This window comes from Pezoporus flaviventris, unplaced genomic scaffold (assembly GCF_033815535.1).
Source record: "Pezoporus flaviventris isolate CSIRO_AGI_PZ_B2104156 unplaced genomic scaffold, CSIRO_AGI_Pfla_v1 ptg000001l, whole genome shotgun sequence".
In the NCBI taxonomy this organism is placed as follows: Eukaryota; Metazoa; Chordata; class Aves; order Psittaciformes; family Psittacidae; genus Pezoporus; species Pezoporus flaviventris.
This window is the reverse complement of record NW_026892549.1, coordinates 34,995,401-35,018,646: the sequence shown is the minus strand read 5'-3', so window position 1 is coordinate 35,018,646 and position 23,246 is coordinate 34,995,401. Positions and strand designations below refer to the sequence as shown.

Below are 23,246 nucleotides of genomic sequence, written 5' to 3'. Positions count from 1 at the left end.
ACAGTGTTTCAGCAGATAAAACACAGCAGGGTCTAGTGTGCAGGGCAAATGGTTTTTAGACTTTCAATCAACTGTGCTTCCTTTCAAGGCAGACAGAAAAAAACATGCAAAAGCAGAAGCTTCACTTTGAGTTTTGAACCACATTTACATGTCAGCGTGAGAATCTCATCTAATGTTTGTCACAACCATCAGAAGTATCTCCACTGAATTTAGCAAGCAAAGGGTCAGGATTTAAATATATGTTGTGCAAGAATTTGTACATACATTTATGTATACAGACACCTGTACAGTATTACAATTATTTTTTTTTGGCACAGAACACGTCTATTACACATGAATCACAGCAAAGGGCTGGTTTTTTTAAATAATATTAAATAACTTCTTTCTCCTTTGGAACCCAACCATAACCCTCTCTTATCTCTGTAATAACATACATTTTCATCTCACTAACCTTCTCCCCTCCTCAATACAAAAAGAGAATTTGCAAAGTAGATGCCTAACCAAACCCCTTTCAGTTAAGGCTCACCCTGCTTAGATGTTTTGACACTCTTAAGCTATATTATTCTACTCATTTCTTGAAAACGCATGTTCCTTTTGTTTCAACAGATTTACAACAGACAATGTCAGAGACAGTGTCCCATCTGAGTTACCTCATAGATCAACAAAAACCTCAGAGGAAGCTGCATTTTTTATCCTAGCAGTGCAAACAAGAATTGCCCTTGCCCAGTCTTATTTACCAGACCATCTTGCTGGTGAACTGCATAACCCTTGCACAGTGTCCTGAACACATCCACACTCCTGTGGACCTAGGCAGTTGCAGATTATAGGGCTTCTCATGGGAAACACTTTTTTCTTATACCTTCCCTTTAGCTGAACAGTATAAAACCAGACAAAAGGGAAATGACTTCCCAAATACCAACACTCAAATCACTTTGTATTCCTAGCCACTATTTTCTCCAGTCAAAGGCTCTGCCATCTCACCCTCATGCAGACTCAAGCCTGACTCAACTGTCAAAAGAGAATCAGAGCTGTTTAAACACAACAGCATTTAAGCCTTGACTCAACAGAATAATAGCAAAGCTCTCCCTAGAACAGGCTAAGTATAATTCTTTCTGATTTACAGGACAGCAAAACTGAAGAACAGAGCACAGGCTCAGACACTTACCATGTCAGCAGCAGAATCAGAGACGTTTGGTTGCAGGAACAGAGTTCACAGGCTCTTAACTGCTGCCTTTTTGCCTCCAGAGTACAATTCCCGGCCCACCTAGAGCGCCCCCCTGGTTTTTGCCTCACGTGGAGCACAGGCCAGATTGTGTGCTCTCTGTGGCTGCTTGCATAGCCAAGGCTGGGACTGTGGTGCTCACAAAGTTCTCTCTTCCAGGTGTGATCCCTTGTCACCACAATTAAATATCCAACATTCAATATATGGCACCTTCTGGTATTTACCAAAGGGAAAATACAGTCATTTGATGCACAAACAATGTCCCACTAAAAATCACTGTTCTTTCTTTTCTCCTAACACCTTCTTGTCAATTCCATCTCACCCTTTGTTTCATATTTGCTCCTACCAAAGGCTGTCCCACACTGCACCACAAAATTAAGGAAAATATTTTTTTTCAGGAACAGTAAGACTGACACCTCCTTACCAAGCAGAACAAGACTAGCTCTTTTAACAAAATCAGTCTTTATAGGTTATCAGAGTCAACTCTTCCCTGTTTCAATGTCAGACGGATGATGGTTTCTGTCCCTTTTGCTGCCTTTCTTGTCTATCTCAGTAGGACTCAAGCTAATAAGCTTCTCATTAATGAAATGACTACGCTAAGGTACTGGCAGATGGCCCTATGTTCCAAGCACATCTTCCCATTCCTTCCCTCCCAGAAGTCCTAATCTATACACAGTGTAATCATCACAAAAACATATGCTCCCTGACAGAAAGCTTCCATTCCATTATCTTTGTACTCTAGGGGATTGCCCCCGAAACCTCTGTGACACAGAGCAACTCCCTTCCTACCCAAGTCTCAGTTTCCTACATGCCTGAAAACACATTGACCAGGTCCTGGCCACAGTACTTATACCAGCTTAAAATCCATGCTAATCATTCCATAGTACTGTCCTTATCCTAGTCCATTACTAAGTAAAATGCACATATACATGTAAATATACATACATGCACATGTAGTACTTTGCCACTGTTTTTTTTCTGAGGTCCCTGTAACAGTTTACAAGCCTTTCTCTTAGGTGAAACCATATAGTGAGATTTATTATGTTGGTTACCAGTAAATCTCTTAATGCTACACTTCCATTTAAATGCTGAGTCAGTCACTAATTTGATATCTCAAGATATCTTAAAATAATCTGTTTTTTTCATCTGCAGGCTCCCTCTCCCCCACCAATTTAATCAGATTACTGTGATTGATGAATTCATTAATGCGCTCATAAAATCCTGAGAGCATAGTAACTTCTACAGAGAAAATTTCAGGAAGCAAGAACAAGTATCTCTCTTGTACACACAGATAGACAGAAGCAGAGTAAGGAGCATTATCAGTTTCACAGCTGTGGGAACGGCTGCACTAAGGCTATTTCCAGACACTCAGGGTCCCTTTGGCTGACTTTGCTGGAGACTCTCAGAGAAGGCTAAGGGTATGACAGGCACAGAGAGGCTACCATAATGTGAAGGGTTGTCTTAGTTCTCCAAATTGACTTGAACCTTCTTAAAAACTCTTTCCAGAGGAAGAGAATATCTTATTGTCAGCTCTTCTCTGTATTTCATCTTAACAATACCTACCAGGTTTTCTCCACTGCAGGTAGGGAAAAACACCAACAGAAAGTAGAAGAGCTTCCTTTTAATCTTTCCCACCTGCTTTTCAACTTCAAGTTGAAAGTCTTCGAAGTAAGACCTTTTCTCATACTGTGCAACGCCTTAAACACTCCATATTGTCGTAGGGAAGAACTTAAGCTCAGTAACTCCAAAACTACCTTACAAAAGGTGAAAAAGTTAAAAAGCATGCTCATTTCTTGACTAAAACAAAACAAAACAAAAAAAGGTCAAATACAAGCAATGGTGGACAAAACAGAGAGTGAGAAAAATCATTTAGCCAGCAGTAAAAATAGCACTGTTATGCTTCTGTAGCTTTTGTTACCCAGAAATAAGCTGAAGAACTTTGCTAGCACACCTTCCTAGTCCTCCCAAATAGTAAAGGGAAAGATAAGAAAGAGTAACACAGAGAAAATAGAAGCAACTTGGCACTTACCAGGAAAAAGAGCAACCGTAACAGCACTGCTCAAGTACCAAGGAGCTGTGATCACCTGAGGAGGATGACACAAATGACCTTTGCCTGTGCATACTAGTTGGCTGAAACTGTACTGACAAGTGGGACAACTCCGCCTTGAACTGTAACTTTGTATCTTTCTAATAACATCACAAACCAGATGAAAAACATATTGTTTAAAAATATGCTAAGTCTCTGAATTCCTAGGGAGAAAACCTAGTCTCTACCTTTAGCTTCTGCCAGAGCAACATCCAAGATGACACTGAGCATCTGAAGATCAAAAGAGCTCTTGGTGAGCATCTGTCAATTTGGATGAGGATTACTCTGGGAGGCTGGCCAGCCTGGTAAACAGCAGCTAGCAAACAGGAAAGGCTACTTGTTGGAGTCAGAAATGCACAACAGGCTTCCAGAAACTAAACACACCACACGCAATTAAAGCAATTTATTACAGTTATGTGGCTTTGCATATTTGGAAATGCATTTTCCCCTTTTTAGTCTTGGAGTGATGTGCTTATTCATGAAAACTGAAAGGAAATCTATAAACAGTTCTGAAAATGCAAGAACAAAGTGTGAGAATGGAACATTTCATATAGCATTATCTTGCAAATGCTTCCAGATTCCTCTCTGGTCACTGTGTGGGCAGTACATTCCCAGGAAAGAGAACGGGGTGGGTGGGAGAAAGGGGACTGTAAAGCTATTCATGAACTACATTTTGTCTTTTCCCGCTGAGGCCCATTAGTGACCTACTGGAGCACTTGGGAGGAGGCAGGGCTTGCTCCAGCAGGAAGTACATCCACAAGTAGACCCCGATGCCCAATATGCTGGAGGAGGCCATGCCAAGGCAGCGCAGTCCTCTCGCCAACGCCCTGCCTACACCAGCCTTTTAACTGCTCTGCTTTGCAATCTCTCATTTGGATGTACCATACACAGTCATTCAAGAGGAAAGTTAGTCCATCACAATGAAGTTCTTACAATCTGGGCAGCCCTTTCTCCAGCCCCTGCATGAGTAAGAAGCCGAGTTACATCATCTTGATTGCTTAGACTTTCCCTAACCCCACTGAAGCTCAGAGATGTAGGAATCAGCTCCTCAAGAGAGATGAGGGGAAAAGGACAACAGAGAACCTGCACTTGCTGTTATGTTGACAAATGAGGCCTAGGGGCACTCAGTGCCAGCAAAATAAAGTGTCCACGTATTGCATCCTACGCCTAGCTGCTGTAAACACAGGAACCATCCCACACCTCCCTGCTACAGCAAGCATCAGGGTATTCACATCATACAGTATCTTAATTTTGACAACTGAAGATGGTGATAGAAACAGAAATGTAGACCTCCAGCAAAGGACTCTGCCCAGGATTTTTCTCTCAACCATCATCTGCCAGCAGATATTCCTTTCCCCCATTCACCAGTACCCTTTGTAGCACAGGGCAGCTCTATAACCAAGGCAATGTGAGAAAGCAAGGCCTGCCTGGAGCTATGAAGACAGGGACACATTTTGAAACTGTGGTATGGAAATAATGTGCAACTCATTAATACTGTGAATATTGTAACATTAATGAATGTGCTGGTAAATGGGTGGTAAGCCCTGAGTACATAACAGATAGCTAGTGGTGTAGGCTGCCTATGGACAGAACAGCACTGAACAGTGCCCTCAAGGTAGGGGGTAAAGGAAAAGGTTGCGGGGAAATATAGCTGGAGAATCTGGATAACTGGTTTGTCTGCATAGCCCAGGTTACTCCAGGTATCCCCCAGAGCACTGTGATATAGCCCTGGCCCCTTTCAAAAGGTGGTGTTTTTTTTTTTTGTGAGCGGCATCGAGATGCATTCATATACAGTAGCCTGGGAAAGTGGTAAAAGAGTGTTTGGGGTCTTATGAGTTCAGGGTTAATTTCTGTTCCATTTTTAGACCACTAACATCTGGGGCTCAAGAGGCTGATGTAGGATGAAGAATGGTATAAAAGAGAGAAAATTACTTTGCCACATAAGAAGAAAAGAACATAACAAGCAAAACTGAAATGCAGTAGAACGACAGAAGTCACTAGACTGTGATCACAGTGGGCTATAAATCAGATCACATCACATTAATGAGTTAGGAAAAGATCTGTCATATGCAGAGGATTACAGAGTCTAACAAAAACATTCTGTATTAAGAGAAAGATGTAATTCAGTTCATATGGAAACAACCTTCATATTATACAAATCATGGGGTAAAATGCAGAACGCAAATTCAGGAAAAATGGCATATAACGCTGACGTAAAGTAAGCTGTCAATAAAACCTGGAAAAATCATGACACTAGTGAACAGAAAATCTATTTGAATTACTCAAACATAACCGTAGGAAAATGTAGAGATATGAAGTGGTAAATGCTGTACTTTGAAGAAGCAGAAATGGTGGCACAGTGAGTTTTTGACTAATAAACCTGATTTCTGTAGCTTGCAAATGAGTCAAAATGAAGGATTTATTTTTTGTGCTGCATTCACAGAGCATTCAAAACAGCTGGCACCTGACCTGTGATGAGGACTCTATGCACTTTGGCAATGCAAGCAAACTGGTAACCCAAACAACCACTTCATATATATGTATTCCCCTCAGAGAACTGAATTAAGAAACATGACGATATATTATATTTAAGCAAAGTACCAAACAGTGAAAATTATAAGGACTCATACTTGTTTTTTTTGAACAGAGTCGTAAATAAATTACTAATTCAAAAGAAGGGGAAAAACTAGACACCTCCATGAAGGTACACTGTGTACTCAATAAGCAGTGACAGTGAAAAATGCAGTAAAAATGCAAATTAATTTATATTAAGATGTATAAGGAATTAAAAGGTGAGTAGTACAAGTACTAACATGCTTCCCACTGTGAAATACTGTTCAGTTCTCACTACTTTACCCTAAACCACAAGAAAAACATTGAAGTAATGGACTAATATGGCTGACTGAAAAAAAAACCCAAACCCATAAAGAGCTGGGTTTCTTCTCCTTTTCTTTTTTTTTCCCTTTTCAATCTGACAGGAGTTTTAAGAAGCACATGAAAAAAATCCAAAGGAGTCAAGAGCAGAGACTGGACAGATTAAGAAATATTAATTTTGTTTCCTAATTAAAAAAAACAAGGGAATACATTATGAAACTCATGGGCAAAAATCTGTGTAATTTGAGATGATGTAGTTTCACATCACACACAATTATCCAGTAGTGCTTACTATGGCATTAACACTGATGTTAAGAATACTATAAAACACTAATGTAATAAGCATATCTGAATTAATAACGATAAGCACAGAAAGACTCCTGTTTCAAGGCAAAACATAACAATAAATATGTAGGAAAAGTGTAAAAATAATAATCTACCACAAATTTTTTTTCTTAAACAGAGCTAATGTTGATAAGAGAAGGACTTTTGAATCTTGTTGGACAGATAATCTGATCCACTATGGGCAATAGAGAAAACATACCAGTAGCAGTTTATTCTGCAGGAAAAACACATTGTAAATTATATCACTGTAGCTACAGTGATAAAAAGTCTTACGAAGTGTGCCACACAAATGTGGAACTGAGAGGAGCTTGCAGTTTAAGCTTAAGAAAAGAGACAACAGAAAATTGTTTAGGCAAAGCTGCAACAGAAGTTAAGACAACAGTAATCAACAATACTGGTCTAACTTTTTTTTACAGGTATTATGAATATTTCTAGAGACCTTCCTAAATACGAGGGGCAGAATGGGAGGATGATACTTTTGACAATTTAGGAACTACAGGATGGAAGCTGTTACCACTGAACTGAGACAAAAGAAACTATATGGTGCTACAAAAACAAAAAGACAAATTACTTATTTCTTTCGACAAGATCTTATGCCTCCTGCTATTCAAGCAGATCCCTTCACTTCAGGATCCATTTCATTCCAAGAACCCATTATCAGTAACAGAGTGAACACCACCAAGTGTGTAACCGCCATCTCCCATTATTGGTGCTGTGGCAAGGATGGGGAGACAGAAAAGAGAACTGCAATGTGCCACGTGCTTTTTACCAGTATTGTGGGTGGCTGGTATCAGATGGGAACAGCCTCATTAGAAAAAAAAAAAACTCCCACTAAAATACCACCAGCAAGAAAAGAAACACTCTAACACTGTGCCATCACATTTTCACCTTTACAACTGTTCCAGCTGCAAAAGGGGACTGTGATCTTGCAGGTAGTTTGTTCCATCTCTCCTGGCTCAGTTGGTAAAATGCCTTGAGGTCTCAGTGTGCATCAAAGGCTAGCAGCTCTAAGAGAGAAAGAGCAGAAGACCCAATGGCACTTAAGTTGTGCAGTCCCACCATATCTGGATGTGGCAGGCAGAGCTGTGTCCTGGTGACAAGGTACACTTACAGTCCCAAGCAAAGAGTGATCAAAAAGGCCCAAGGTCCAGTCAGGAGCAAAGGACATGGAGCCAGGGACAGGACAAGACAGAAGACACTATCTACAACAGAGGTTCATGATCCATCCAGGAAACAAGGCTGGAGACAAAAGAGGAGACAGGCATACCTACCACACCACTCATGCCAGGACTGAAGGCCAAGGCTTGAGGGCAGTCCCTGGACCCCTGGGGAAACAAGTGCACAGGTGGGCATCCTGATGAAGCTTCTCAGAGCTGATGCCTGAGCTGGTTTCTGCAACCTCTGAGTGCAAGGGAAGGCTGTGCACATCTGAAGGAACAGACAGATGATGTGCCAAAAGTGGTTTATATTCACACATTCTACTGTCCTCATGGGAATATACACAAAATCACAGATCTCTGAATGCGTTTTTCCCCATGGGAATATACGCAAAATTACAGATATTTGAGAGCAGTTTTTCTACTAATTATGTAAACATATTGCTCTCAAACAGTGTGTGTATGTGGGGGGGGGGGGGGGGGAACCACCTATTTTCCAACTCCACCTGCACTGGAGTGCTCTCCTGTAACTGCTCTTTCAACACATACTGGCCTCTTTATACTAGTGCAATCTCCACTCATCTGTATCTTAAAACGTCTCAAGCAGCATTTTGCCTTCAGCAATCACCATCCCAAGTATTCTAAACGCTCTTGACAACACAGGCAACACAACTGCATGCCCTTCTTCAACCCTCTGCTATTGTTTCTCACAGCCTCTTCAAGCAAAGACCAGGGAAGAGGAGCCTCACCTGCACGAGAAGGCAGTCCTGGAAGTTAGAAGGAAAAGTGAGGAAGTACGACATGAGCAGGGAACAGCAAACCTAAACAGAAGATAAAATCTTCTGGACCAATTCCTTCCACACAAGCAGTGCTGGGCTTGTCTACACCGATACTCTTTAAAAACTTCCTCCGTTTCACTGCTGCCAGTGCCTGCAGGGGTTGCAGCGTGAAGTGCTGCTCTGTACCAGTTTCCCAGGCACAGCCATTACTCCTGTACGCTGATTCGAATGGGAGATACCCATTTCCTTCTCATCTGGGATTTCCTTGCTTCAAAACACTTGACAAGCATGGTTTAAAATTTAAAACCATAAACACATGCTTCTCTGCATGTTGAGGGAAAAGTCCAGGCTCAAGAGTTTCATTTCACATGTTCAATTAGGCCATGAAGAAAAGTACTATGGATGCAGAATAACCCCCCAGCCTTCTGAGATTTGTTGGGGTTTGCCACATAAAAGTGCTATAATTATAAAATTTTCTATTAAAAAATCATACTTTTAAATTTTCCTTTTTTTTTTTTTTTTTGCCAAGTGGCTTAAAAATGTGAAAGTACACAGAGTTGTTATCAATGCTCAGCCAACAGTTACAACACACTGACCTCTACCTTAACTCAACATGGCTCTAACTTCAAAGCCTACTTCAAAACTATTTAAATACCAACGTTATTAAGCATAACAGGCATGCTGAATACTTAAATGGAGCCAGCATGCTTTATGTGAAACCCAGCCTCTGCAGGTCCTCCCCCTTATTTCCCAGGCTAAGCTTACCTGTTCTCCGGAGCAGGACTTTCCTGTCACACTTCTTGACAGAGAGGAGTGGTGTTGCCCTGCTCTCTCATCCTTGGACTACACTTTTTTATTTCCCCACCTTTTCCCCTGTGGTGGCTTGACCCTGGCTAGATGCCAGGTCACCAAAGCCACTCTATCACTCCTCAGCTGGACAGGGGAGAGAAAATATAATGAAGGGCTCGTGGGTCAAAATAAGGACAGGGAGAGAAGCTTTCCTACTAATGATGCAGAGAGATCATTCACTGTCCTGTGCAAAACAGACTCCAGTTGAGGAAGAATTAATTTATTACCAATCAAATCAGAGTCAGATAATGAGAAATAAAAACCAAGTCTTAAAAACACTTTCCCCCAACCCTCCCTTCTTTCTGGGCTTAAATTTATGTCTGATTTTCTCTGCCTCCTCTCCTCCCAGCAGCACAGGGGGACAAGGAATGGGAGTTGTCATTAGTTCATCACATGCTGTCTCTGCTGCTCTTTCCTCCTCAGGGAAGGACTTCTCACACTCTTCCCCAGGGTCCCTTCCACATGAGACAGTCCTCCATGAACTCTCCAAAGTGAGTCCTTCCCATGGGCTGCACCTCTTCATGAACTGCTCCAGTGTGGGTCCCTTCTTACTCCCCTCTCCAGATGCAGTTGCTCTTGCAAAATAACTTTCCCCCCTTCTTCAGTATGTCATCCCGCAGGCACACCACTGTCACTGATGGGCTCAGCCTTGGCCAGTGGTGGGTCTGTCTTGGAGCCAGCTGGCATTAGGTCCTTGGACACAGGGAAAGCTTACAGCAACCTCTCACAAGAAGGCACTCCTGTAGCCCTGCTGCTACCAAAACCTTGCCATGCAAACCTGGTACATCCCCATTTTACTAACTGCAAGGAAAGGCAGGCACATAGCTGCTTTGTTTCAAGTCACAGGCTTGCATCCATACTGCAGTGGCTCTGCAGGCACCTTCATGATTGCTGATGGGGGGAACTGAAGGCTGGGCTGAAAGTCAAGTGAGGTTCTCCTGCTGTACACCCAGTAGAGGTAAATGGAGGCCCCCACTACCACTGACTGAGAGGAAGGGCTTAAAGGGGTTCATGCCTGACTTGCACCTGCCTGTGACATTTTAGAGGCAGTAATACTACAGAAAGTATCACCTACAGAAGGACAAAACAACATAGGAATTTTTGCAATCATTCACAAAACCAACCACAAACAGAGCTACTGTAAAAGGCTCTGTTATGTATGATGGCAGGGCAAGTGGGAGAAAAGCCTGGACTACTAAAGCCCTTGGACAGATTTTCTGGACCTTGCTGCATCTTTTTCACTACATTTGTTACAAATCATACATCTTGATTGACACTGGAGCAAAACCAACACATGAAGTTATCTGTCATCAATGATGTTTATAAGGAAATCCTGTAGTTGAGCCAATGTCACAAAGCGTTTAACTGCTTAACTATCAAATGCTTAGCATACTTTAAAAGTAAGGCAAAACTTTCAACATAGCTTCTCAATCATCACTCAGAGGTTGCCATTAGTAACATTTGGACCTCAAGAGTACTCAGTAGTATGTATTGCTCATATCTGCAAGCAAAATAAACGTTTAGTAGCTTGAAACATGTCCAGGAGGTAAAATTGCAATGGCTTATTTAAGATGCAGCTATGAGGCTGCACGATGAGGAACGCAACCCAGAGAAACAATCTTCACAAGTCTTCACAAGAATGATTTTACTTCTTGCTTGGTTCTTTTAAAACTCTTCTCCTTTCTGTCTCATAAGGGTCCTAGGTGCAGTTACGATACACAGACTGGTCCTTACTGCTGTGGCCCAAACACTATTTAGTCTCCCATGAAAACTAGAGCATGGAGAGATACACACTGTTCACTGAGACACTTCATTGCAGACTGATGGACTCCAAGGCACAGTCTTTCAATCAAATTATTCTTAAGGCTTACATCAAGTGCCAAATGCATCAAATTCTTGGCTGTAAAAGAGCCCCAAACAACTCCCTCCTACCTTGAAGATGTATACTTCCAAGGTAAAACTTTCAGAACTCTTTTACCTAAAAGCTGCAGCCACAGACCATGCACTTCTAAGTAATAACTTGCTTTTAAAAATATTACCCTCGAACATGAGTTTCTGTAATCGGGAAAGAAAAAGGAGGAATCTGGATATAAAGTGTCTGTGAGCGCATGGGGAAATCTGCGTCCTGCGCTCACAAGTCAACCAGTACTTGGCACCAGTATTGCATTTTTCCACCACAAGTTATCTTCCCTGCCTCCAAATACATTTTAGTCCTATTTACAAAAGGCTCACATGGTAAATTGAAGTTTAGACATCCTTAAACTTATGTACCAGCAAAGGATTTATATTTACAGTCACCTTCTCCACTCCATTCCCAAAGTAACTCTTAGCCTCTAAGTGAGGTCATTCTCCACTAATTTGCAATGATCTGTTTTACATTCTGGATACTTGCTGCAAAACCTCAGAGGAGCTGGGGGATAGACAGGGAGTAAAAGCTGGATATAAGAGACCACTCCAGCACAAATATCCCAGATCAATTAACACTATAGAGACACTGCATTAAAAGCTTCTTGTTTCTGAACCCTTCCTAAAAGCCCCCTTGAGCACACAGTCCTACTGTACGTAATGATGGGATAAATTAAAATTGGTAGAGAGAAAGAAAAGAAGAATCCTAAAACATAAGGAGTTAACCTAAGGAAACATAAACATGTTCAAAGAAACAATCACAAACACAGTAATATCTACAGGCTTAAGCTGGAATCCAGATACAGATTCCTGGTAACTGACATGCAAATAATTGAGAAATCTTGGCTACTACAGTCAGCCTTTATACACTGAAGCCTTCTACAGGAAAGCTTTGAGTACTATCTCATATTGCAGCTCTAAGACATACTTTGAAATTTGGAAGACATACTTTGAAATTTGGAAGACATACTTTGATGAGGAAGGATAAGGCAGGACGTGACCCCAGGACTTAAATATAGGTTCAAGGGGTGTGTCTACTGCTTTGCTGCAGAGCACATGAGCACTTTCTGAGATCAGTTCAGAGTTGAGATGTTTCCCACTGCTTCTGTCCCCTCAACACACTGTCAAAATCACTACTTTGGTAAGAAACTTTCAATATACCACCACAGGGTTAATTTCCTTTTACCTTCTACTATCACATTTGAGTGCAAAGTGCTCAGCTTGACTAAAAGCTCAAACGGCATGAATAATTTAAGAGGACTCCACTGGGAGGACCATTAATGCCTCAGAAAGCCTTCACTGATCTCTCACCAGTTCTTACTTGCAATATCCTTAAATGTTACAGTACCAGCTTCACATCAAACTCAAAGCTCACATATCTAGCACCTCTCCAGCAGCAATGTCCCCAACAGGCTACAGGGAATTAAAGGGGGGCCAGGAGGGCAGTGGCCTCTGCAGCCTCATGGCTATGCCAGCTAGTGCCTCCACCTTCTCAGCCTGTGGTCAATTGCTCTTCTTTTGCCTGCCGCACCGAGATATTACAACCTTGGTTTAAGTACAATTGCTTCAACTGCCTTTGAGTTATATTAAGACCTAACAAATGCAAGAAATAGCTTTAATATTTGGGGAAAGTGCTTTTGGCTTTCAAGGATGGCTGAAATCCAACTGGACTATTCACCTTGTAACACAATATGGACATCGACCTTAGTAGGTGGACCATGTAATATTAAGCTTGGGAAAATTTGGCAATAAAATGAACTGTGGTTACAAGAAAACTCAGCCAGGTGCATGCACAGAGGGAAATGGTGAGTCTGAATGTTATCTGATGAGCCACTTGATACATCACACGCCATTACGTATGAAATTACATATAGTTCTTAACCGAATCATTCCAAATTTAATCAGGAAAACACAAGCAGAATTACAGGAAATACTGGGATCTTGGGCACACTGCCCTCAGTGTCTGCTCTCAGTTATGCTATCTGTAAAACGCAATCGATAAATGTAACCATTAAGTAAATGCAAAACATTAGTTCAATTCTTAAAACAGAAAAAAAAAATGAGGCAAGGACTTGTATGCTGTCATGTGTCAGATGTTTGCATTGCACTACACTGCAGCTATAATACAATTCAAATGCAGAAAATCCTTAAGATTTTTTTATGCATGATTATGATTTCCTTTGGTCATTATATTACTTAGTATGCTTTTCCAGTATTATACATGATCAAATGAAGTACTCTGAAATGAAAGATGCTATGGAAGTGAAAAACATTACTGCAATACCCAATTTGGACATGTTATAGTAGTATGTCTTCCTTTATTGCGACGTCTGCTAGGAAACCGATTTGGCCATATCACAGTGAAGTGATAACAAGCGCTGTTTAATCAAGACAGTATTAACATAAATTTTAACTTGTGTCAAGTAGCTTAATGGGAAATTACTGGATATTAAACAGACATAGAATTTTACACCTCTGGTCTTCCAATAAACAAGTTCTTGAGTAAACTAAAATGCACAGTTCAATGGGCAGTCAAAAAGAGCTAGGTACAACCAGGAAGAAGTCAAGCAATGACCTGAAATTTTAAACTTCATATTCAATTTTAAAAAGGTTCAGTACTGGAATGCTCTTCATCTTTGAACTAAATTCAAGATCTTTAACGTGAAAAGTACATCCAGATGTGCTTATAATTAGAAAGTAATAAAAGGTATTTTAATTCATTTCCGACTTTTGTACATATATGATACTTCCAACTTGGATGCTTAATCTTGAATAGCTTTTTTGTGTTTTAGATGGATAAGCATCAGTGAATTTCTGGCCTTATCACTGTAAAAATGAATATAAATTATGTACCTTTCCATGATAACCCCAGATTATGTGGTTTCATCTATTAGCCACTGATTTTGCCAGTCAACACATCTGCTTACTATTTCCCAGAGAAAAATATAAAACTTATAGCATCCTGACTCAAAACTACTCACAGTACAGTGTGGTGAAGAGCCACCACACTGACATCAAGCAGAAGCCTTTACTGCAAAAGCATAAAATAGTGACAGACATTGCTTTAGATATTCACCCTTAAAAGAAGGGAGATTCCTGAATCCAGTATTAGTAATATAAATGACTTGTCTGAATTTTAAATTAAGATTATTCCATAACATACTTGGTTAGTGAGTGTGTTAAGAGCAGAACAGCACTTATTACATTACCTAATGCAGTTCCTAAGAAAAGGAAGTGGAGTAAAGGAGAAAAAAACAAAACAAAACAAAAAACCCAACATCAAAAAACAAACCCCAAAACAAACCACAGGGAACAGCCCAGTGCCACAAATTATATGCTCTGCAGGTAAAGATGCAAGTTTAGTTCTTAGGACCAGGAAACTGGGGAAGAAGCAAAGTAAAACAGTTGAAAAAAAATAGAGCAATTGTATTTAGATGCACATAAGACACCCACATAAGAAGAGACTGCTTTCCTAACTACAGATGAGAAAAGCCAACAGCAGAAATATATCATTATCAAACCATATGCTTCTGTTCTCACCCACCTTTACACGATAACAAGAACGGACTGATCTATGGAAATATTTCAAATGAAAGCTTCTTAGTCCTCCACACAGAAACAGATGTTGAGACAGGCATGTGTACTTCAGTTTGAAGTGAAGTGTCTCGCTACCTACAGCGGATACCATGCCAAAGAGGTGGCTTTCATTTACTTCCTGTTTCAGTGGAGCAATTAAACATGTCCCTTCCCCACAATGCTAGGAAGAACGTCATGACAGAAGAATAGGTTTCTTACCATGACATGCACACAAAAAGTGTCTATGAGCAGATAGAAGAATGTACACCTGGTTTCATACTGTGCATGAACACATGAAGTGGGCATGAGTCCTAAATGATTACAAGAGCACCTGCAAAGGCCTAAAATGATAGTTGCTAATGCCCCAGTTCCAGGCCTTTCATTTATAGAGCTTAGAAAGAGCCACGACTTTCAGCACAACCATTTTATTAACACTAAAACCCACAATTAAGTAGGCCTTGTTCCTTCCGCTGTCACTTCATAATCACACTGACTGTTCTGAGACTCACACGCTCCCCATCCTACACTTTCCATTCTTGACCTGTGCAAGCTGACATCTTAATAGAAGACAAGAAGGCCAAGCTTTTCCACAGGTCTAATTCTCAACGCATCGGCTACCTTGAGAGGAGATAAAAAAGAGAAAGTGTGCTGTTGCTGTGGAAACACAGCACAAAAATACCCTGATTAGATCAAGTACCTCTTAGAGGATCAAGCACACTGCCAAACAGTTAATGGAACCTCCTGTAGCACACAGGAAAGGTTACGAGAGGGAACACATTCAGCCCAGATGCTTCACCATCACCCAAATTTCAGGAGATCTGGGACAGCTTTTCAAAAGTAGAGTTCCTCACTACACTTGGTGAGGAAAGGTATCTTGTTTGTGAAAACTATTACCATTACACAAAAGCCCTGAACTGGGAAGCGGATTAATCGCACAGCTTGTTTGAATTCTTGATAGATGTATTAATACAGAGTCCAGGACATGGTGTTTAACAGAGGACTGCAGAAATACCTGGACCTGCCTCAAAGTTTACAGGCTGAATTCAAAAGCGATGCTTTTGAATGGCAAAGAAAATTAACCTACATCCCAGTGGAGTTCTTCTGTTCCTTGCTCCCTAAGAGATGAAAAGGAAATAAATGTGATAATGTAATTAAAGATGACACAATAATTAGCACAGAAAAAAGTCTGAATTAAGACCACATGGGCACACTTAGTATCAGACTACACTGATTTTTGAGTGGCTTGACTCAAAAAATCATTCTTGTGCATATATCTTCAGTTTTGTTCCTCTCTCCATTCCCTTTGAGATCCCTTAACTGTGCAAGCTGTTCATACCCTGACCTACATGAACAGTATGAGACTGCAAGAGTCTAATATAAATCCATTAGAGAGATCACTGTAGTTAAAAACAGTATTAATGAGAACACCACATACACAAAAGCCAGATCCAGGTCTTCAGGAAGAAAGGAATTGCAAAGTGTCAGCATTAGAACTCCTCATACCATCAAAGATCAGGTGAAACCAGCAACCAGTAGCTATTTGGTACTCTAACCCACTGATTTTGCTAGGACATTTTTAAACGTCAGATGGAGTTGGCAGATGATTCCACAACAGATTAGAAATTTGTTTAGTTTATCAATGTCACCAGACATTAATTGCCTCAACTCTGAATCTTCTACCCTTCCTTCTCATCCCTGCAAAGCATCTCACATTAAAAGAAAACAGGCATTGGCAAGCTAGAAGAATGATTATTTTACAAAGGTGTTGTGAAGCTTAATTCATGTTTGTAAAGCCCTTTCATCTGCTGTGAGAACCTTGCCGTATTATCGGTAAGGTCTTTTATACAGCAGAAAGGCTTTGCTAAAATAGCTATACCAGCAAATCAGCCTAGTTGAGATGCAGTTTACACAGGTAAAAAAGTGATTTTGCCAGAACAGGTAATACCAGTTCCTCAAAAAGACAAGCTGTACTGGCAGAAGTACATTTTTTGGTGTTATTTAACTGAATCTAGCATAGAACATTGTATGTCAACTAAGGGCAATTTCTCCACAATCCTAAGAAAGGAGAGTTATGCTGGCAAAACCCTGAAGGGTAGCTGAGAGCAACATATTTCAGAGACAACAAATGAAGGGATAATATTTACTGCTTTCACAGTACCAAACCTCTACATTTATGTGAATAAGCTAGAAGCAATAGAGCCCTCTGTAAAGAAATCCTTTCATCAGCAAATGCATTTGACTTTACTATTTTACACAAAATAATTGTTCAGGGTTTTTTTCTTTTTCTTTACGAAGCAAGAAGCCAAAGGAATAAAAACAATTAAGATAAAGCTTTGGTCAGATATATTCTGCTGAATAGAAAAGAACAGAACATTAACAACAATAGAATGAAGGCCTAGAAACTACTTCTACAACTGCAAAGAACACAGACTGTGGTACAAGAAACTAGTTCATGCGACACTCATTTTCAACTGTGCTATTATTTTCTACTCAAGACCTCAGTTTAGATGTTTAGAACATCTAATAACCGTTATTTGTCTCTTAACAAAGGTGGAGAGACGCCACCATGCCAGGTTCCCAAACTTGCCTTTTTTTTTTTTTTTTTTTTCTACTTGCCATGTTTTTTCTAGTCATGTTTATCATTCTTCTGAGCTGGCTGGGGTTGTAGCCTGCAGCTACCATCATTTGCACATTTACATTTTGCCTTTCAACATTTCTGCAAATCTGCAGTAAATCTTACCACCTAAGGGCTTGCTTCAGGTTTTTGTTCAGTAAATACCTGTATTTATTTTAGAAGGGTGTCTCTCCATATCCATCTTCAGTAGCACAAGATCTTCTAACACCCACAGCACCCAATCTATGCACCACAGCATCAGACTTTGACAGAGCCATGTTTCAAATCTGTGATGGGTTGCAAACTGGCTAAACCTTTTCCCATAAACTGATGCAGATCAGATGTGCTTCAACCTGGAACAGATCTCAAAATCCAAAGACAGAAATTGTCACAGTTAAGGGAAGTAATCTACTTAACAATATGGAAAATTTGTTTTTCATATGAAAGATGGTTTCATTACCAAATTTAAACAGGTTTTTTCAGTTGCTTTCCACTGAAAAGTAAAGCTAAATATACTTTAAAGCAAAACTAAATACGAAACTCAATCTTCTCTGCTACTGAGATGAATTACAAAAAGACTAGCTACTGGAAATCAACCAGTAACCCATTATTTACTAACATAGTACTGTAAAATCCACAACCACATACCAGGACTACCTAATGTGCTGCCTTGCTAAACCTAAGAAATATTTGTGACCTCTGAAATGATGAGAATAATAATAAGAGGTAATTTATATTTACTACATGTTCTCTCAGTCACCAGTGTACTTGTCTACATAGCGTGAAGAACAGCACTGACCTAAAACCAGACTTGACAGTTCTGGACTAGGCTTAAAAAGAACAAGGTTCAAATGAGAGCCAAAACACATGAAATCTTTTTGCAGATTGGCTAAACTACAGACCAAACCTAAAGCACCAAAAGGCTGGGCTTTCTTGCTTCTAGTTAAGAAGCACTCACTTGTCATGAGAGCATTAAAAAAAAGCTGGATCAGCTTTCCTTTTTGCACTAGCGTGTATTTTCCATGTAAGCAGCTGTTCCTAATCAATGAAAGTCAGATATTAACACTTCCTAGGTTATGAAAATTTATGTCACAGTCTTATTTCAAAAACTATAAAGACATTTTCCTGACTAGCTGTGTGCCATAGGTCAGACAGCACTCCATTTGCTGTGCCTACAGCATAGCAATCATGTACCCCTCCACTCTCCATAGCATCCTCCATCGGTAACACCAGAACGTTTGCATGAAGATCAAGGACAGACTATGACCATTAAACATTAACTACATTTCCAGCTGGAAAAGTTCATTCTTGCCTTTGGGATGCTCAAGAGGAAAATTCAAGGCTAACCACCTTTAAAGACAAAGCTATCTTTCTTCCCATTGCACTCACTTCTGTTTTAGCTCCTTCCCATCCCTTCTTAACTGTCATCTCCCATCTCACACTGACTGAACCCTTCATTTCCTCCCAGAAGAGAGTTCACAGGGAATGTGCAGTGTTCAGTGCATAATCTTTCAGTATGCCCTAGGTCCTGCCTACACGAAACTGTTCCTTTGCTGAGCACATCCTGGCAGTAGAGTTTAGCTAAAGTATTTGAAGCAAAAGCCTGAGAACAAGTGGAGGCCGAGGCCAGGCCTCCCAAGTGGAAGGTCACCTACTCTGAAACATGCCTTCATCACTGACAAAGATATCCCACATTTATCGTTGCAAAGTTCAAGTACACTTCAAGGACAACTTTATTTCTCTCAAGCAAAAATGGAAGAAAAGGCATACATTCAGGTTGAGGCTTTTTCCCTTTTAGTCTTCTGGAATTTACAACTGCTCCAAAGTTTCTGCAGGGGTAGAAATGAAAGGTAAAGGGCAGAAACAACAGTTATTCAGTTCTGTTCTACACTGAAGCACAAAGCCACAACCACAGAAGAAATACAGTTAAATGTTGAGGAGCTCATTTCTACTGAGAGAGGCAGCTGAAGCACCCTGAACAGTATGGGAAGACTGAGGCTACATGTTTTCAGCAAGCTTGCACAAGTAAGTTCAAGCTGTTGCTTTTGACCTTTGATATCCTTCATGATTTATGTCCTGAACCACTAAGATCAGGAAAAAGTCTAGAACAGGTCAAAGATTTAGCCAGTAAAGAGCATTTACATCTCAATGAAGAACTTTGTAGTTCTAACAGAATGGAGGTTCACAGACTTCCAGAGCATGCTACAGCTCATGTACTCAAACTTTCTGGGATGACTGGAGGAAGGATAAATACAGAGGAACAAAACATTAAATTTTTTTATATACAGGTTTTGTAGCTCTCACATACAGATGAAGATTAGAATTAGATCTACCTACACCTAAACATAGTTACTGTACAGGAACAAAACAATGTGGAAGAAATATGCAGAACTGAAGATATGCCAATTTTGCACAAAGGTCTGTAGTACAATCCAAATCCAGAATTTCTTGCCTATTAGGCATCATTTAAAAAAATAAACCATAAATACATGTTTGTTTTTTTTTTTTTTTTCAGTAAAAAAGGCAAACCAGAAAAGCAGAACTCCAGGAAATCAATCGGCCTGCCTAGGAATCTATCTGTGCACACTATTTCTTTGAATGTAAAACACAGGCTTCAAATGCAGCTGCACCTATTTCATAATTCACATCATCATCATCTAACTGTAAAGGCAGTGAAACAGTCTCTGCTTACACACAAGGTATCTATGACAAACCATCAGTTCTAACCAAGGAAAATGCCTTATGGACACACTGGTTAGAAAATTATTCCCTTTTGGCCTCTGAGAAACAGCAGCGAATTCCAATTTGCCCTCATTTTAATATATGTCTGTATTTTAACATAACAAACATACCTGGATGCAGTTTTATCACTTCTTTCACAAAGGAAAAGAGGAGTCAATTTTCAGCTGAAAATGGGTCTGAAAAATGCTACCTTAAGACCGAACATTCAAGACACTTTGACTGAATGTGCTTCTTCTACCCACCAAAATGTGAAACACTTAAAACATTTGTGGAAAAGCAGTGTTACATTGATAAACAATTCTCTCGTAAGTTTTTTCTTGAAACAGCTGTAAAGCAAACACTTGAAGATCAAAACTGCACAGTGTTACACTCCTCCCCACTTTCCAGAGCATGCGTCAGAGCCAGTGTCTTGTGCAGAAGAGTACCTATAAAACCGAGCAGACAAACCCAAGCCATGAAAATCTGTAATGTGATCTTATAATAGCTGATCCTAAATTAATTTTATAATCCTAAGATTTGAAAAGGTGAAGGAAAAAAACCCAACCAACAGTGCTGAGTATGTTTCATATAACCATCTGAATGGCTCTATTGTCTCTTTCGTCATGCTAAAGTTTGCTTTGTCATTGTTTTCATCTTTCCTTTTAAAATAGCCTCCTGCAGCTCTAGGCTAAAGATCTTCCTGGAGTTTCTATGTGACAGCTGCAGTATCTTAGCCATCTGTTTAATTTATATTTGCTAATGCAGCTCCTGCTGTTTTCAACTGACAGCTTTTTTCTCTCTTATTACCCCCACACGGGAAATCACTGCACTTGCCAAAGTTTCTCTGTAGTCTCAGATGTCAAATCAAGTCTAGTGACAAAAGGTGATGAATGAGGCTCCTATATACCTCCCTTTTGTTTTGTTAAAATTATGAAAATCTGTAAGGGGGGGGTCATGTTATTTCTTTAAAGAACAATTGTAAACAAAAAGAAAGGAAGTGCAGAAGCGAAGAGGGAGACAGTAAAGGAAATCATACCCCCTTCCTTTCAACACAGCAATTCTGGGGGAAGGTTGAGGCTGGACGATCTCCAAGATACTCTCAGGAACAGAATACCCATTCCATATCAATTCAGTAAAGCCATGATTCAACCTCTTCAGTCATCTACATCCACCTACCTCACCACCTAAGCGCAGGGTTTACATGACTACTGATCTTCCCCCACCTGCAACCAGCAACTTTTTTGGAGTGCTTTGGATCTCAGAAGTATTCACAAGTCAATGGGAAGTGAAGGAGGCCCAAGGCCTGCATGATGCAATGCCAGTAGTTACTGCCATCCTGTAAAGCCTCCTGCAGAAAGGTGCAGGGCTTGCCCTCTCGGTGCTATTAAGAGACACTGGATAAAAGCACAAACTGACTCCTGAAACAGACATCAGCCCTATACAGACAGCACAGATGTTACTGTCCCTGGAGCTACCCTAAAGCATGACAAGAAGAAGATTAAAGAGCCTATCCCAGCTGAAAAGTGGCATCAGGTTTAACAGAAAACTGAAATTTAACACAGATACCGCTGTCGTGCTTAAAATGGTATGAGCTGAATCACAGTGAGCTCTGCAATACCTGTCCCAGATAAGGCAGTACTCCTATGAGGACGACATTTCAATAAGCCCCAGCCCAGAAACAGCCACATTAAACACCAACAGCTGCACACAAACCAAACCCAGAAGCAGGACCACTCTTCCTTTCTGAATTCCCCTTTTCAAAACAACTTTATTAGGTGGAGAGGCACAAAGAAAATTGAAATGGGCACTTCCCAAAGGGCTGGAAGATTTATGCTTTCCTGTGCCAAAGAGAGCCCAGCACAACAGCTGATAAGGAGCTAGCAGGGATGCATGTCTGAGACAATACTTGTGAGACAACAAGTCATAATCTCTTATTACCACTGCTCCCGTAAGATGATGGTGAGAAATTAAATCCATTGTTCTGACACTCTGGAGTTGGCTACAGCTCCTAAAATCAAAGCAACCCATAGGATGGAATTTGTGACAGATCCCTATCTTGTGCACAATCATTCCACCAAGCTCTGGAGGATGAAGTCACTTGAAGCAAAATGAACATTTCTGCTTTTAAAAGTACAGCAAGCTAGTGCCAAAAACAACTAGTGGTGCACTCTGGAGAAGGTTATTTCTTCATCTTCATATCCCCACTCCTTGAATAATTTTAGTACAAAAAGTTGATCTTTGAAAAGCATATTGGACAAAACAGAGAAGCTAAACAGAATAACCTAGAGCAACCTCAGACCTAATACAATAGCTACACCATACATTAGGACATTATATCCTTCCTACCTGGAAGATTTTGTACAAGAGCCAGACAAGTCAACTTTTAATTTTCATTCTGTATCTAAGTCTTTCCATATGTAAATATACATAAATCTTGATATACTTCACTACAGTACTATTATACAGTAGTGTAATAGAGACTAAGTACTCAGCACAGATTCTAAAGCTTTTATAACTCTGTGTCAATACCACTGGGGGGGGGGGGGGGGAAATCACCTCAAGGAAAGCCTGAAGAGTCACTACTCAGCTTCAGTTGGTTACTCATACTTTATGTCATTTCATAAGTAACACAATGAAGAAACCATGAATTACTGAATTATAATAATGTAGCTATAGATTAATGTCCCAAGTCACCAAAGATTTGTTTCTTATCAACATACTGAACCAAAGACCCACAGAATATGAATTCTCTCAGTGTCCCTGTCTACCATGCTACCCAGGGCAAAATTACCCTTCGTATCTGCTCTTCCTTACCTCTAGCAGTGTATGTGCTGTCTCAGGAAGAGCTGTGTGGTACCAGACGCAGACTGAGCGAGAGCACCAGGAAACTGGGGAAAGAGAAGAGGTTTTGTATAAATATGCATATTTGACAGTGTAAGGCAGTAATATCTGCCAAACTATAAACATTCTCCAGCCAGGGTATCTGATTACCTTCAGTACCTGAACTACTACACTTCTCAGCTCAGGAAATGGAAGTAAGGTAGTACTGATTTTAGCAACTCCTTCAGCAAGGCAATGGAACAACTGAACTGAATGAAAATCACCCAAAGTCACAAAT

At 40.3% G+C, this 23,246-nt stretch overlaps 1 protein-coding gene across 5 annotated transcripts in view; it reads right to left on the bottom strand.

The window, feature by feature from the left end:
• NDST2 (N-deacetylase and N-sulfotransferase 2) overlaps positions 1–23,246 on the bottom strand; it is a 138,086-nt gene that overhangs the window by 61,773 nt on the left and 53,067 nt on the right. Inside the window, exon 1 of one of the 5 annotated variants that reach the window (XM_061451316.1) lies at positions 22,943–22,989. The exons of 3 other annotated variants lie outside the window; for them this stretch is intronic. The gene's annotated coding sequence lies outside the window, so the exon portion shown is untranslated. Of the gene's footprint in view, positions 1–7,798; positions 7,887–22,942; positions 22,990–23,246 lie in introns of those variants that run through there. One more of the 5 variants, XM_061451325.1, reaches the window with a different exon arrangement.